This window comes from Equus przewalskii, chromosome 11, assembly GCF_037783145.1.
Source record: "Equus przewalskii isolate Varuska chromosome 11, EquPr2, whole genome shotgun sequence".
Classification (NCBI taxonomy): Eukaryota; Metazoa; Chordata; class Mammalia; order Perissodactyla; family Equidae; genus Equus; species Equus przewalskii.
Genome location: NC_091841.1, coordinates 10,154,329 through 10,168,119, shown reverse-complemented (window position 1 = coordinate 10,168,119; position 13,791 = coordinate 10,154,329). Strand labels below are relative to the sequence as shown.

At 55.5% G+C, this 13,791-nt stretch overlaps 1 long non-coding RNA gene across 2 annotated transcripts; it reads right to left on the bottom strand.

The window, feature by feature from the left end:
• Positions 1-2,894: 2,894 nt before the first annotated feature.
• LOC139074327 (uncharacterized) lies at positions 2,895-13,424 on the bottom strand. Of its 2 annotated transcripts, XR_011523836.1 has the most exons (3): positions 13,287-13,424; positions 4,761-4,963; positions 2,895-4,474 (listed from the first exon to the last, which is right to left on the bottom strand). It is a non-coding gene; the product is annotated as an uncharacterized lncRNA (long non-coding RNA). The 2 variants fall into 2 exon arrangements; XR_011523835.1 differs by having other exon boundaries at positions 2,895-4,963.
• Between the last annotated feature and the right edge of the window lie 367 nt (positions 13,425-13,791).

Genomic DNA, 13,791 nt, shown 5'->3' with positions numbered 1-13,791 from the left:
CTCCAGCCCCACCTGAGTCTGCCTTTTAGAGGCAGGTCAGGAATGTGGCTCACGGTGCCCTGTCCCTTTTGAGTGATGGCAACATTCTTTTGCTCCGAGGGAAGACGAGGAGGAGGAGGGAAAGGAAGAGAGACAGAGAGAGAGAGAAGAATAGCCTTTCCCACTTCCTTTCACCACCCCCTGCCCACAATGGGGGACTGCGGGCCGCCAGGAAGGACAAAAGAGAACATTTACTGAGCCCACTACGTGCCCCGTGTGCTTCTCCCCATCACAACACCCCCATCCTTATTTTACAGAGACACAGAGAGGTTAAGCAATCTGCTCAGAATCACACAGCTGGTAAGTGGCAGAGCTAGGGCCCTCACTCCCTCCATTTCCCGGGTCCCCAGCTGTGTGCATGCTCTCTGTCTGTCTGTCTGTCTGTCTTCAAGCATGGAGCTGGGGGCAGGGTGGTCAGGGCGAAGGGACATACACAGCACCAGATCCACTCAGCCCCAAGGCTGGCTTGGGAGCAGCCGAGGCTGAGCCGGGCCCTGCCACAGACAGAGGACAGAACCAGGGGCGCCACCTGCCTCCCAGCACCCACCAGCTTGAGGCAGTGTAACTGGTTACACCAGCCGGCCTCCCTGCCCACCGGGAGCAGACTGCGCCTGGCATCTTCTCCAGGGGGCGTGGCCAGTCGAGGCGGCGGCTGAGCTGGGAGGGGTCTGTGATGGGTGGGGACCCAGGGAGTCTGTGTTATAGACCCCAGCTGGGGGGTTTACATGTTTACACTCTGTGCTAGGATATCCTTTGGCCCCCAACCTTATGAGCTGGAGATGGAGGGTGGGGGGCTTCCGTGGTGCCACCTGGACGGGCCCTGAGGGCGAGGGTGTCACCTGGTGAGAGGGGAGCCGGGCGCCAGAGGAGGGACTGACACCAGACGGGTCAGCAGGGCGTCCTTTTGCACCAGCATGTGAACCAACCATGATCTGAGACGTCCACGGAACATAACGGCACCCACCACGTGGCTCTCACGTGAGCCCTTCGTGGGGAGCTAACACGTGGCTGAGGAGCGCCAGCATCCAGGCTGGGTGAGAGCCCGCGCCCCTCTGACATGCTCGTGACAACGAAACTCAACTTGGGTCCGTGCCCCTGACGGTGGATGCTCTTTATTTAACCCCGACTGATGTGTGGCTTACACCTACGTGAAAAGGTTTCCGAACTCTTTTTTCCAGAATCAGGAGATTCACGTACAAATCAGAGGGACTGGCTTTCCCAAATGCCTCTTCCCACGGGCTCCACCTGGCGGGCTGGGGAGTGGGGCGCCCCCTGCAGGCGGGGCAGGGCTGCTTCCCTCATTCCTGCCCCTCTACCCGCCCCCAGCCTGGCCCCCAGCACGGGGTCTGGGACCTGCCTGCAGCCCCCATAGCACATTCCTTCTGGTCCTTCACAAAAACTCAGCAACTTCCCTGCTCAGGAAAGGATGGAGGCAGCCTGCCACGAGCGAGGGAGCCTTATCCTGGGTCTGCAGGTGACAAATGACATATTTCTTGAAGGGACACCCAGACTGGACGTGCAGAGCCTGTCATGGTGGCAAATGGTGTCCCGACCACCTGCTCCTGAGCCGCCGGCGAATCCTCTGGGCCTGGCCATCATGCTCTGAGGGTCAGGCCAGGTGGTCCCCGGGCTGTGGAGCCCATGGTGGTTGCCATGGGAACAGCGCCGGGCTGGGCCGGGGAAGGCCGGCTCTGCCCATCACAGGTTCCATCTCCTTTCTCCTTTTCCAGTTCTCGTTCATGGGATGGTTGCAGAGCACCGGGAACGTGCCAGGCCCTGCCCGAGATGTGAGAAGGAGACTAAGACTCAGGCCCCTGCCTTAAGGAACCCCTGGTTCAAGGAGGCGACAGGAACAGACCCCACGTGACCTCACATCCCCGCTGGCTTTGCAGTTCAAGGTCAGAGAGAGGCCCAGTCCAATGCTGAGAGCTGAGAAAAGCCTTTCAGCTGAGGCGACATCAGAAAAGTTTCATGGGGACCGTGGCTTTCAAGCTGGGCCTTGAAAGTTTCCAATAGGGTGAGGGGATCAGAGAGGGCGTTCGGGGGTGGGGGGAGGGCGGGCAGGAGTCAGAGGCTGGAGGTGGGGGAGCACAGGGAGGGAGGGGGCCTGGGGCTGCAGGGGCATCTTCGAAGTGGCTGCTCTGCAGGACGTTAACGTGGCTGCTAGTTCCTCTATGGTCAAATGAAAATGGGAGGACTGGGTTAATTTCCAAGAAAGCGTAGAGAATACGGACTTTTCCAAGTTTGTTTGTTCGCAGGCCCTCCCTCTGCCCCCTCCCTTTTCATTTGCAGCTGAGGGAGCACCCGTTGCGCTGGGGTGGGGGGTGGGGTGGCAGAGGAGGTGATGGGCGAAAGCCTGGATGGGGAGCAAAGCCAGGTCGTGCAGGGCCTCAGATGCCAGGGGCAGCTGTTCTCTGCAGGTGACAGGAACAGGAAAGGTTTCCAGGCAGAAGGTGACATGATCAGCTTTGCTAACATTTGAGAAAGATCGGGGGCTGCTCGAGGAAGAGGAAGACGGCTTCGGCCCTGGACCAGTAAGAGGACGGGAGAGCGATGAGGCAGGGGGCAGGGAGAGAGCCGGAGGGGAGGCGCATCTGATGGCCTCTCGGTGGGGCCGCCGGGCACTGCCGGTGTGCAGGAAAAGTTATTCCCATGATGCCCGGGCGAGCAGCCTCCTAAGAACCTCGGGGGTCAGGCTCCACGAGCTGGGCTCAAACCCCAGCTTTGCTCTGGACTCCCCATGTGGCCTCAGTCAGGTTACCTGACCTCTCTAGATCTCAGCCTCCTTGTCTGAAAACGGGGCTCATAAATAATATTCACCCGGGGCGGTAAGGATTGAGTGAGTGCTCAATAAATATTAGCTATTATTAATTTTAATATGAAGGAGGTTTTATACTATTTGTACAAAAGTCCAATTTGGGTTTATATTCCTGAACTCTGAAATGCTGTTTTATTCTTCCAGGTACGTACAGTAACCCCGCTGGGCTAGGACAGTATCGGCAGGAAGAGGCGGTGGGGGCTGTCCGTGCCTCCCGGCTGCTGTGACAGAACAGCGCAGAATGGGGGCTTACAGACCGCGGTTCACGTCTCACGGCTCCGGAAGCTGGGAGGCCTGAGCCTGGGGCGCTGGCGAGTTCCGGCGTCTGGGGCGGCTCTTTTCCTGGTTTGCATCGAAGCTTCTAGCTTTAACCACACGTGGGGAGGGGCCCAGGGAGCTCTCGTGGGCCTTATTTAGATGGGCGCTAATCCCATTCACAGGAGCCCTGCCTCCTCCTGAAGGGCCCCCCCTCCTCACACCGTCACAGCGCTGTTAGGATTCAACACAGGAATTTTGGGGAACACGAACATTCAGCCCGTAGCAGGGGCCTCTGTTAACCTGCGGATAATAGTGATTTGTAATTAATGACTCATTCCCGTGTCTCCAGCACTTTGAGCAGTTTCTCCAGTCACATCGTCCCTCAGCGCCATTGGAACCTGGAGCCTGATGCTCACTTGCTGACCGAGGTTTCCACTGAGCAGCAGGACCGAGGACCAGGTCTGGCTGGGAGTCATCACAGCCAGGAATTGAAGACAGGAGACGGGCTGAGGAGAGGCCCGACCACCGAGAGCATCGTTCAGAGAAAGGGGCGGGCTGAGGTCAGGGGACCCCCACAGCCTCTCCCTGGCAGCTGGGGGCAGAGGCAGAGCTCACGGCTCTACTCCCTGGGTGAGGAAAGCCCGAGGGACCTGGAGTCACCCACCAGCCAGCCTCCAGCCATCTGTCTCCTGGGGAACAGGAGCCTGCGGCAGCAGCTGCCTTGGCTCGTTGTCCACCAGATCCATTCTAGCTCCCTCGCGAGCTGTAGAATTGAAGGTGGGCGCCTAGCGGCTCAGCCAGACTATACTTCCCGGCCTTCTTTGCGGTTAAGTCACGTTCTCGCCAGCGGGATGGCAGCAGAAGTGAAGTGTGGTCCATCTGACACCGAGCCTTTCAGACCACGCCTCACCTCCTCCTTGACCTCTTTTCCCTCCCCGCTGTCTACACCCAGCACAGGGCTGAAACCCAGCTTCGTCCAGGAAGGTGTTTACAACGCCCCAGGACTGGTGGAGAAACATGACAGAGGGGATCGGTCTGAGTCTCCAAGCGACCGAGTGAGGAGATCCATGCACCCAAAGCGACTACAAAACAGACACGGAAATTTCTTTGTCCTTTATGGTACGGGATGTTGGGGGGAGATGGATGGCAGAGAGTCTCTTTGTTACAGCAGCTTAGCTTCCCCCAGCTACCACAAAGACCCGCCAATAGATACGACAGAAGAGAATAAGATGCCAGGAGGTCGCTTTTGAATCCAGGACCACTGGTTTCCCTTCTAGAAACAGTTAACATCTCCTGTTGTCAGTTCACATTCAGTACTTTTCACCGAACCTCCACCATACGTCCCGCATGAGAGAAGGGCTAGGGATACAAAGAAATGGAAAACAACAGAAATCTTCAGACTCCGTGACCCATCGCAGTGGGCCCTCCGTGAGGGCCTTGTCCCGTCTCACCTGTCACCTGCGTTCCAGCTTCACTGGGTCCACACCCTTTGCCCAAATGGGACATGAACTTTAACGTCTCTGCCTTTGCCTGTGCTGTGCCCTCTGCCTGGTGTCCCCGTCCCTCCTTCCCCAGGGGAAGGGCCCCTCATCCTTCTGGATGTCCTCCTGGGTATCGTTAGCTTGTCTTGGTGGGGTCATATTACCAGGAAGGTGCACATCCCTCTGGTTTCTATTTGGGCTCTTCAGTGGGTCCCGTTCCACTTTGAATGTCCAATACTGGACACAAGGCCGGCAAGGAGCAAGCGCTCAGAAGCTTCCATCCATTCGACAGGCACTGATGAGGCCCCCAAGGATGGGAGCCAGCGCAGAGAATAAGACACACCGTTGTCCTCAGGTGGCTTCTGTTCTAGTGGGGAAAACAGACACTAAACAAATGTTCACTCTAGCAAATATAAATTACACAAAGTGATGAACAATGTAAGAAAATGAGCCAGGCCTGGTGCCAGAGCACCTTGGATGGATGACTGCTTCCCGATGGGAGGTCAGGGCAGGCCTCCCTGAGGGAGTGCCGTAAGCTGGGACTTCAAGGGAGTGGACGTTAGGGAGGTGAAGGGGGGTTGTCTGGGGTGGGGATGGTGCTTGAGGAAGAAGGCCCCGTGTGTGCAAATGCCCAGAGACAGGGAAGATCTCGGAGTGTGCTTATAGGATAATGAGCGAGGAGAATGGCAGGAGATGGGGCCCGGCTGTGTGAGGATTTGGGGTTGTATCTCCTGGGCACCCGGCAGCTATGGAAGGGCTTTGTGTAGAGGAGTGACCTATGTGGTTTCCATCAGCAAGAGAGGAGTCTACTGCAACGGTCCAAGCCCAACCCGGTGGAGCCTCGGACTCAGGAGGTGGCAGTGAGGGAGGAGACAGGTGGGCAGGGATGTGTTAGAAGTCAGACTGAGGTACGGGATGCGGGAGCTCAGGGAGATGGAGTCAGAGTGGACTCCTGAAGGTTTCTGGGAGAGGGGAAGGAAGGGTACAAGAGAAGAACGAGGAAGGAGGAGGGCCGTGTCTTCAAGAAACGTACCCAGAAATCAGTCAGAGCCGTAACAGATGGTGTGTAAGGCAAATTGAATGACCGGGCAGAGCTTGCGAGGGAAGGACACCATTTGCCCGTTGAAACCAGTGCTGTCAACAGCAGAGTGAGGGAGAAGAGAATTTGTTAAAGACTCACGCCTACCGAGAACGGAGGCAGCCCACGTGTGCGTCCCTAGGGGACTGGTTCAATAAATTAGGGGCCTCTCTTAACAGACTCCCGCGCAGCCATGGAAAAGAACAAAGAAACTCGATGTGGCTGGCTAAGGAACTGTCTCTGAGACAGACCGTGAAAAGGTGAGGTGCGGACAGTGCTATTGTACGCGACCATTTGTGTTAAAGTGGGAGAAACCTATGGATATAAATATATAAATATAGAACATACATTTTTTTCCTGAATATAAATAAACTCTCTCAGAAGCTACAAGAGACTGAGAACATCGGTTGTCCCAGGGAGGAGAGCCAGAGTTAAGGAAGATGTTTCCCTCTGTCCTGTGCCTCTTGGACTTGCAACCATGAGAATGAATTAACTATTACACAATTAATCATTATCATTGAAGAAAGAATATATTCCGGCTTAAAGATTAACCAGCTGTCTCACGCAATGTGTAGATCTGACGAGCTACTGTCCGGGGGACTTCCGTCCACTCTGATGAGCTCCCCCCGACAACCCCCTCCCCCTCCTGCCCTCTATCTCCCCCACCCCACCCCCCATGCTGGGGACGTAGCTGTGAGCTGGGGACCTCTGGCTCTGTGCCATCCTGCGCTATAAACCCAGGTGCAAAGTAGGACCCTGGTACCCGCTGCAGGCTTCTACAGTTCCAACTGTTGCTGTTAACATTGATTTTTTTTTTCTTGAAATCACCTAATATACAGAAAATGTACGGTCAGTTCCACAGCAGCAAATAGCCGAAATCAACTCACTCCGAGGTCAGAATTCCAAGCCCAAAAGTTTCCACTGAAAACAGCTCCATGTGACCCCATGGGGGCAATCCCCCTTGTGTCCTTGAGGGCCCAGAGTGTGGGGAACTGAGGGAGGCTCCAGCCACTGCTGGAGAGGGAGGGCTGGAAGGAGCCCCCTGTGTTCTGTACGTGAGTGGCCCCTCAGGGACCAGTGCTGGCCCCTGGGCTCAACTCTGCATGGGGTGAGGCGCAAGATGGGAGAGAAGCACGCATGTGATTTGCAGGACCTGGTGCCAAATGAAAAGGGGAGGTTCCTGCTCAGAAAGCATCAGAGATTTCAAGGTGGCAACAGCAGGGCCCTGTGTGACCACACAGGCCACACCCCCACCCAGGAAGCAGGTCCTGCCACCCTGCAGGGTAGGCAGCCCAGATGAGGCTCGACGAGGCAAAGAGCAACACGTCCGGTCACAGGGCAGCTTAGTGGAGGGAGCAGTATTTGAACCCAGGTGAAGCCCGTGCTTCTCGCACCACACTGCCTTCTAACAGGATTGCCAACGTGGGGCACTCCGTCCGAGCAGGGCCCTGTCCTAAGCGTCATCCACATATTCATAGAACGCACACAACCTCCTGGTAAGTGCTGTTATTGTCTCTGTTTACAGAGAAGAACGTAAGCACAGAGAAGTTCAGTAACTTTCCCAAAGACACACAGCTACTGAGTGGCAGAACTAGGGTGCAAACCCAGGTGGTCTGACCCCCAAGGCACACTCTCCCACCCCACTCTCCTGGGAAGAGGCGGGCTCTGCAGAGAAGGTTCAGGGGCCTGAAATCAGCCCAGCCGACCAGGGTGGGCGGGTCAGCCTTGGGAGCAGAGGGGAAAAGGCCAGAAAGGGCTCGCTGTGACCTGTTTCTAGATTTGTCCGGGACACCTCGGATGTCCTGCGTCATTGCCATAGGCCGGTTGTGCAGGTCCTACACACTCCGACTGCTTGTAGGAACGTGGGCGGCCCGTCTTCAGGGATGGCCTTGGGCTGATGAGACAGCAAAGAGGAGGAAAAAATAACGGAAAATACGGAGAGAAACCTCCGCCTCGCCAGCTTTTCTCCAGTGTGGGCAGGCGGTGTCTAACACCAGGGCAGCGAGTCCCCACCCCAGGGCCTCCAGCAGTGGCATCTCCATCCACAGAGACACGAGCGCCCAGCCCCCAGCCGCCTGCACGTCCTTACCAGGGCACCGAGACTCTGACCCAGGGTGAGGAGGGGGTTGGCCCCTGGCAGGTTAGGGAAGAAACTGGCATTTTGTGCCTGTGGCTAATAGGGAAAGACAGTGCCTTAGTGGGAGGCACGGGGACTCCAGAGAAGCAGGAATCAGACTGACTTTAAACCCTGGCTCCTTCTCATCTGGGTTCCGTGGGAGCCCGGGGCTAAAGGTCCTACCACGTGGCTCGTTGAGTCCTTCCATGAACCCTAAGAGACGGAAGGTTATGATTCCCATCTTATCAGTGGGGAAGCTGAAGCTCCGAGACAGGAAGTCATCTGTCCGAGAACTCCACGATGACAATGGCCAGCCTGGACCCAAAGACAGGTCTGTCTGACCCCAGCGCCTGAGCGGGCCACTGCCAGGCTATTCTGTTCCGCGAGGTGACCTGGGGGGGGCTTCCATTTCCACATCTGGAAATGAGGCCTGAGCTGCTCCGCCCCTGGAATCTGTTCCCGCTAAAAGGCAACGCTGTGCGACCAGCTCCTCGCTCTGTGGCCAGTGCGGAGTCAGGTACTCGAGAGATGAGCGGCGTTGAAGAGCCTGTGGAACCTCCCACAGCGGGTGTGAGGCCTGTTGCACAGTTTGTATGGTTTTATTTTATCTCAGATACCCCGCGTTTGGACCTTCCAGATTCAGCACACTCATGGATGTAAATGAGATGCAAATCAAGCGGTCCCCAATAAACAGAAAACCAAACATCTCTGACTGTAGCTCTCGTCTCCTCCTTCTGGAGATCAGGGGGATGGGCTCTCTGCTCACGTCTGTCTGATTTACTGGTCACCACCGGTCCTCCCAAACAAAGGACGGCATCTCCAAGCACCCGCCATGGCAGAGGTGCTTCCAGGGGCCCGGTTCTGGGGCCCTCCCTCCGTCTCTGTGCGTCTTCCAGAGTCAGGCCCTCACAGGCCTTGATGGAACCCACTCAGAAGATAAGGTGAAATTCCCCTCTGCTCAGGACTCAGTGACCGGGATGAGCTCTAAGTGGCGGCCGGACCAGAAGCCTCCACGTGACAACAGAAATTATGACACACACAGGAATAGCTAGAGCTCTGCAGAGTACGACGAGGTACAGACGGCCGGCGTGGTGACAGCATGTGAACACCCACAAGCAACACAGCCAGCTGAACCAGGTGGGTGGACAGAAAGCCCCAGGCCAGCCCAAGGGTGATAGTGGCAGTGGACCCTGGGCATCTGGGAAGCAGTGGATACTACGGCCAAGGAGAGCACCCGCCCTCTCTCTGGCTGGCAGCCCCCCGACCCCGTGCAGGAGCTACAGGCCCGGAGAGGCTGGTATCTCAAAAGAAGCTGCAGACCTTGATTTCTGATGTGACATTCTTGATTTCCGGTTCAATTTGCTGTCATACCATTGAGCTCAACCAAAGCTTGGGGTCTTCTGGCTCACAGACCTCCTGGTTCTAAACCTCTAAGGTAGGTGCTTCTTAACCTTTCCTGGGATCATCAGACGCTTTGAAAACATGATACGTGCAAGTGCAAAGAAAAGCCAGGGTGTGAGAAGATATTTGCAACTCATTTAACTGCAAACAATTGATGCCTAGAATATATTACAACAAACACAACCCAAAAATCCTTTAGGGCACTATTGATAAAAAACCATACAACTCAACAGAAAAATGGCTAATGGGCTTGAACTGTACTTTACAGAAAGGAAACCCGAATGGCTAATAAACAAATAAAAAGTGCTCAGTCTTGCTAATCATCAAAGAAATGCAAATTGAGTAACATTACCAAGCCACACACTCCCCAGATTGGCAAAAATGAAACGTCTGACAATATCGACATGGGGGACACGTGGAGGAACGGGAACTCCCATCCGCTGCTGACGGGAATGTCAACTGGTGGCAACACTCTGGAAAACGGTTGGGCACTGTCTGGGAAAGCTGAATGTGCATGCCCGCCATGACCCAGCAGCCCCCCTCGCAGTTGTTTTCCTTAGAGAAACTCTGGTGCGTGTACAAGAGAACGTGCCCAGAACACTGTTCATACAAGTCAAATCCTGGAACCATCCCGAATGTCCAGAACCCACTGAGCTACAGTTACGTGGGGCAAGACTGCAGAGCAGACCTCAGGCTCACGCTCGACGGGGGTGGATCCCAACGACGGTGTGGTGTGGCGTGCGAGAAACAAGTCGGAATATTTACAGTATAAATCCATTAAAAGTTCACCAACAGGCACCACTAAGCCCGGTGCTGTTGAGCAATACGTTCATAGGTGGGAAAACGATAAAGAAAGCAAGGGAATGATAACTTTAAAAAAAATGAGGATAGTAGTTACCTCTCGGGGAAGGAGGGAGACACAATCAGGGAGGGCCCCCCGGGGGCGTCTAAGATATTGACAGTGTCCTATTTCTCAGTTGGGGGGATTGGTACACGAGCATCCATTTCATTAGTCTTTACGTTAATCACGTAGATTTTAGGTACTTTACGTATTTATTCATAATAGAATAAATAAATCTTTTTTCTTTCTGCCATTTAAAAAAAAATCTGACGAAACCTATGGATCCCACTTCCAGAACAATTCAAAAGCATCCAAACGCTCCATTTAAAGGCAGACGGCTCACAGACCCCTCAGAGATCCTCCACGGGAGGAGCTCACGTACGTTGCTATGGTCGATCCACACATCCGTCGTCCCCAGGGCGGGGTGGCCGTGTTTATTTCACTGGTGCAGTGGTGCAGTCAGGGAGCAATGTGGATTAGAATGTTCCAGCACTTCAGAACCAACCCAGCCCCCCCAAAGAGGACTCTGCTCATTGGCTCCCTCCCCTCCCTTCCTGGAGTGTTTCCGCCTCATTGCCCCTCCAGGGCCACAGCTCTGACCGGCACCCCTAATTGCTGGGCCCTCTGCTCTCCCCCAAATCTCGGTCCCTTGGCGAAGAGGAAAGTAAGAAAACACCAGAAGGTAGTTAATTGCTTGTGTTACAAATAGTACCCTTGCTTTTTAAACCTTAAGAAGATAATGATCTGTTTTTGGTGTATTAAAGCTTAGTTGTTTAACTGGGGGAATAAAAATCAATGTCAAAACAGGGGAGCCCAGAAGCAGAGTAAACATTCTCGAGAAGCAACGTTGCGAGGTGGACTCAGAAGCTTCACCATGTGGCTTGGGGAAGCCACTTCTTCCCTCGGCCGTGGTTGCCCATCTGTTCAGGAGGAGTTGGGCTTCTGGAAGATGTCTAAGTAATCTCCAGGGCTGCCATCCCAGGGTTCTCACCGCCAGCTTCATCCACTCCATTCTGGAAGCCACGAGACGAGAGCAGTCTGCCTCAACAGAGCCCAGTGCCTGGTGCGTGGCAGGGGCCCAACTAAGAAAGTTATTGACTGCCTCTCTTCTTGTTCCTGTTCCTCCAGGACCTTCCACAGACTGAGCCCTTGGCTGGCCCTCAATGTTGCTTTCCTCATCCGTAAAATGGGGAGAACCACGTAGGGCCAGTGTGAGAATTAGACGAAATATGTAAATGCCCCTTGCCCAGTGCCCAGCACACACTAGGTCCCATCCAGTTGGTTCCCATTGTGCCTTCTCCATCGGTCACCTGAAATAGTGCCGGGGTTCCGGCTGGGTTCCCCCTCCCCCAGCACACACAGAGCAGCTGCTCCAACGCCAGGACTGACCACCATCCCCCCGGATGGCGCAGAGTGTCAGGCAGGCTGGCACGGATGCTGGCCAATCACTCCGGGTGGCCAGGAACTCCGGGTGCCAATGAAATGCTAAGCCCTCCACCCCGGGGAGCCCTGACAGCCTGTTTGTTAGACAGCGTCCCCAGGGGCCCTGGGGCCCCGACACTCAAGGAGATCCCTCCACACCTCCCTCCCGCGGGCCAAAGCCGCAAAGCTTGAGTCCAAACGGAGGGCGCTTCTGCCTGGGGAGTGGTTAGGGAAGGTCAAAAGTGGGAGACTAGGAGAGAAGGACAGAGAGAGAAGGGAGGAGGAAAGAGGAGGAAGAAGAGAAAGGGGGAAAAAGAGGTTGAGAGAAGGAGGCCAGAAAAGAGGTAGTCGAGAAATTGGGGAGTAGAAAGAGCCAGAGATGGTTTCAGGGCCTGGTGGTGGGAGCCTCGGATAAATATGACTTTGTATCAGCAGCTTGCCTTATCGTCTGCATCTAATTTGGCCTGGGTCAAGGAGGCTCGGTCAAGAGGGCTACCCACTGCTTCTCTTGCCTCGAGGGAGACACACGCTTAACCTCCTGGGGCACAGACTGCCGGAGACCAGGGGACCAGGGCTCGGCGTCAGAACCCGGAAGGGAGGCTGCTGCATGCCTAGACTGACGGTCACGGCTCCTACCGGGTGGCCCTCCCTGCACAGGCCTCGGGTGGTAACAGGACCGCTGTCACCTGGGGCACTGTACTGCGCCCTGAGGTTTCCCCACGTCCCACCCAGATCTCTAAAATCCTCTCCTGTATTCAACTCTCCTCAAGGTACCCAACTTGCGGGAGCCATCTCTTTCCTGCCAGGACCACCTGAAACAAACACATCGTTTGTAACCCTCAAGCGAGCCCTGCCTCTGGGTTATCCCATTTCCACATAAGGGAACTGGAGCCCAGAAGCTCAGAGAGGGGAAGCAAGCAACTTGGCTGAGGGTGCACAGCTGGTGACGAAGGAGCTGGGATCAGAACCCACATCAGCTGGACTCCCAAACCTGGCGTTTTTATGTTGCTCACAGAGAGAGAGAGAGAGAGAGAGATGTTCCACAGCAGGGATGGAGGTCAGGGAGCTCAGAAGTTAACACTGCCACCGCCTGCCTGGGATCTCCCTTAGCTGGAGTCTCAGAGGCGGCCCGGAAACCTTCCTCCCTTGCCCGGAAAGCCGTGTCGACCCTTTCCACCGACGTGTCCGCATGACATCATCCCTCCATCCTTGGTCCCCCTGCCAGCACCCTGGGTCAGACCTCTCTAACTCCCTCCCGCCTGGGCCATTGCCTGGCTGGGCCTCCTGCCTCCATCAGCCCACCACTGTGGGAGGGATCTTTCTAGAACACCCCCTCGCATCGACACTTCTCCTTCCTAGCATCTGTCTCTGCGTCGTCACTGCCTACAGGATAAAGTCCATCCTCTTTGGCATCAAAACCCTCTGCAGCCCGGCCTCCGCTGACCTGCCCCACTGGCCTCGTCACCGCTCCTGCCTGGCAGCCACCAGAACATCCGCAGCTGGACACGGGCCCGCTCCGCCCCCTTCCTGGGTCTTTGATGGACTTTCTTGTCCATCTGGAGCACCCCTCTGAGTCCTCTGTTCTGGGTAAGCTCCTATTTATCTTTCAAGATCAAGCGGATGCCGGATCGGGGAGGGTCCTTGGCTCTCCCTCCATCACCACTTCTCCTGCCCCCTCCCCCCCTCCCAGAGACCCTCTCTCCACTGTTGCCCCCACACTGTTAGCTCCTGCCTTTGGTGAAGCGTTTTTTCTGCTGCCTCAAATCCCGCGGGCAATGAACCGAGGCAATAAATCAAAGATAAACCATGACTGTCTTTACCCGGCATCTTACCTGCCCTGTGCTGCTCTCTCTTGCTGTCCCCTGGACTCTTGAGGGCAGGAGTGTCTCCTCACCCTCCACGTCCCCAGGCCCGAGGTCGGCAGTGCTCAATACATCTTGCCAATCCAGCCACTAGGATGAACGGTCCCCCGCCTGCAGGAATGAGAAGCCTTTGGATCTGGGCTGCTGTGCGGCCTGAGGCAAGCCCCTGAACCTCTCTGTGCTCATTTCCTCTCCCTTATGCCTGAGTTTTAAGATCTGCCACTTGCTCGTAAACATTTGACTGTCCCTTTCCTCCCCGTCCTCAGAGCCCAAACCTTCTCCCAAGTCTCGAGCACTTTATATTTTATGTTTATTTACAGCTTTCTTTTCAGTTTTCCCCTTTGAGTTTCCCGCAGTCTTTCTGTTGTTGATTTATTTGCGCTCAGAGGAGAGCTGGCTGGATCACAGAGGCGCCGCTGGAAGAGCCTGGGAGCCCCGTGCGTGCCCATGTGAGTTCTCTCATCCGTAAAGGATT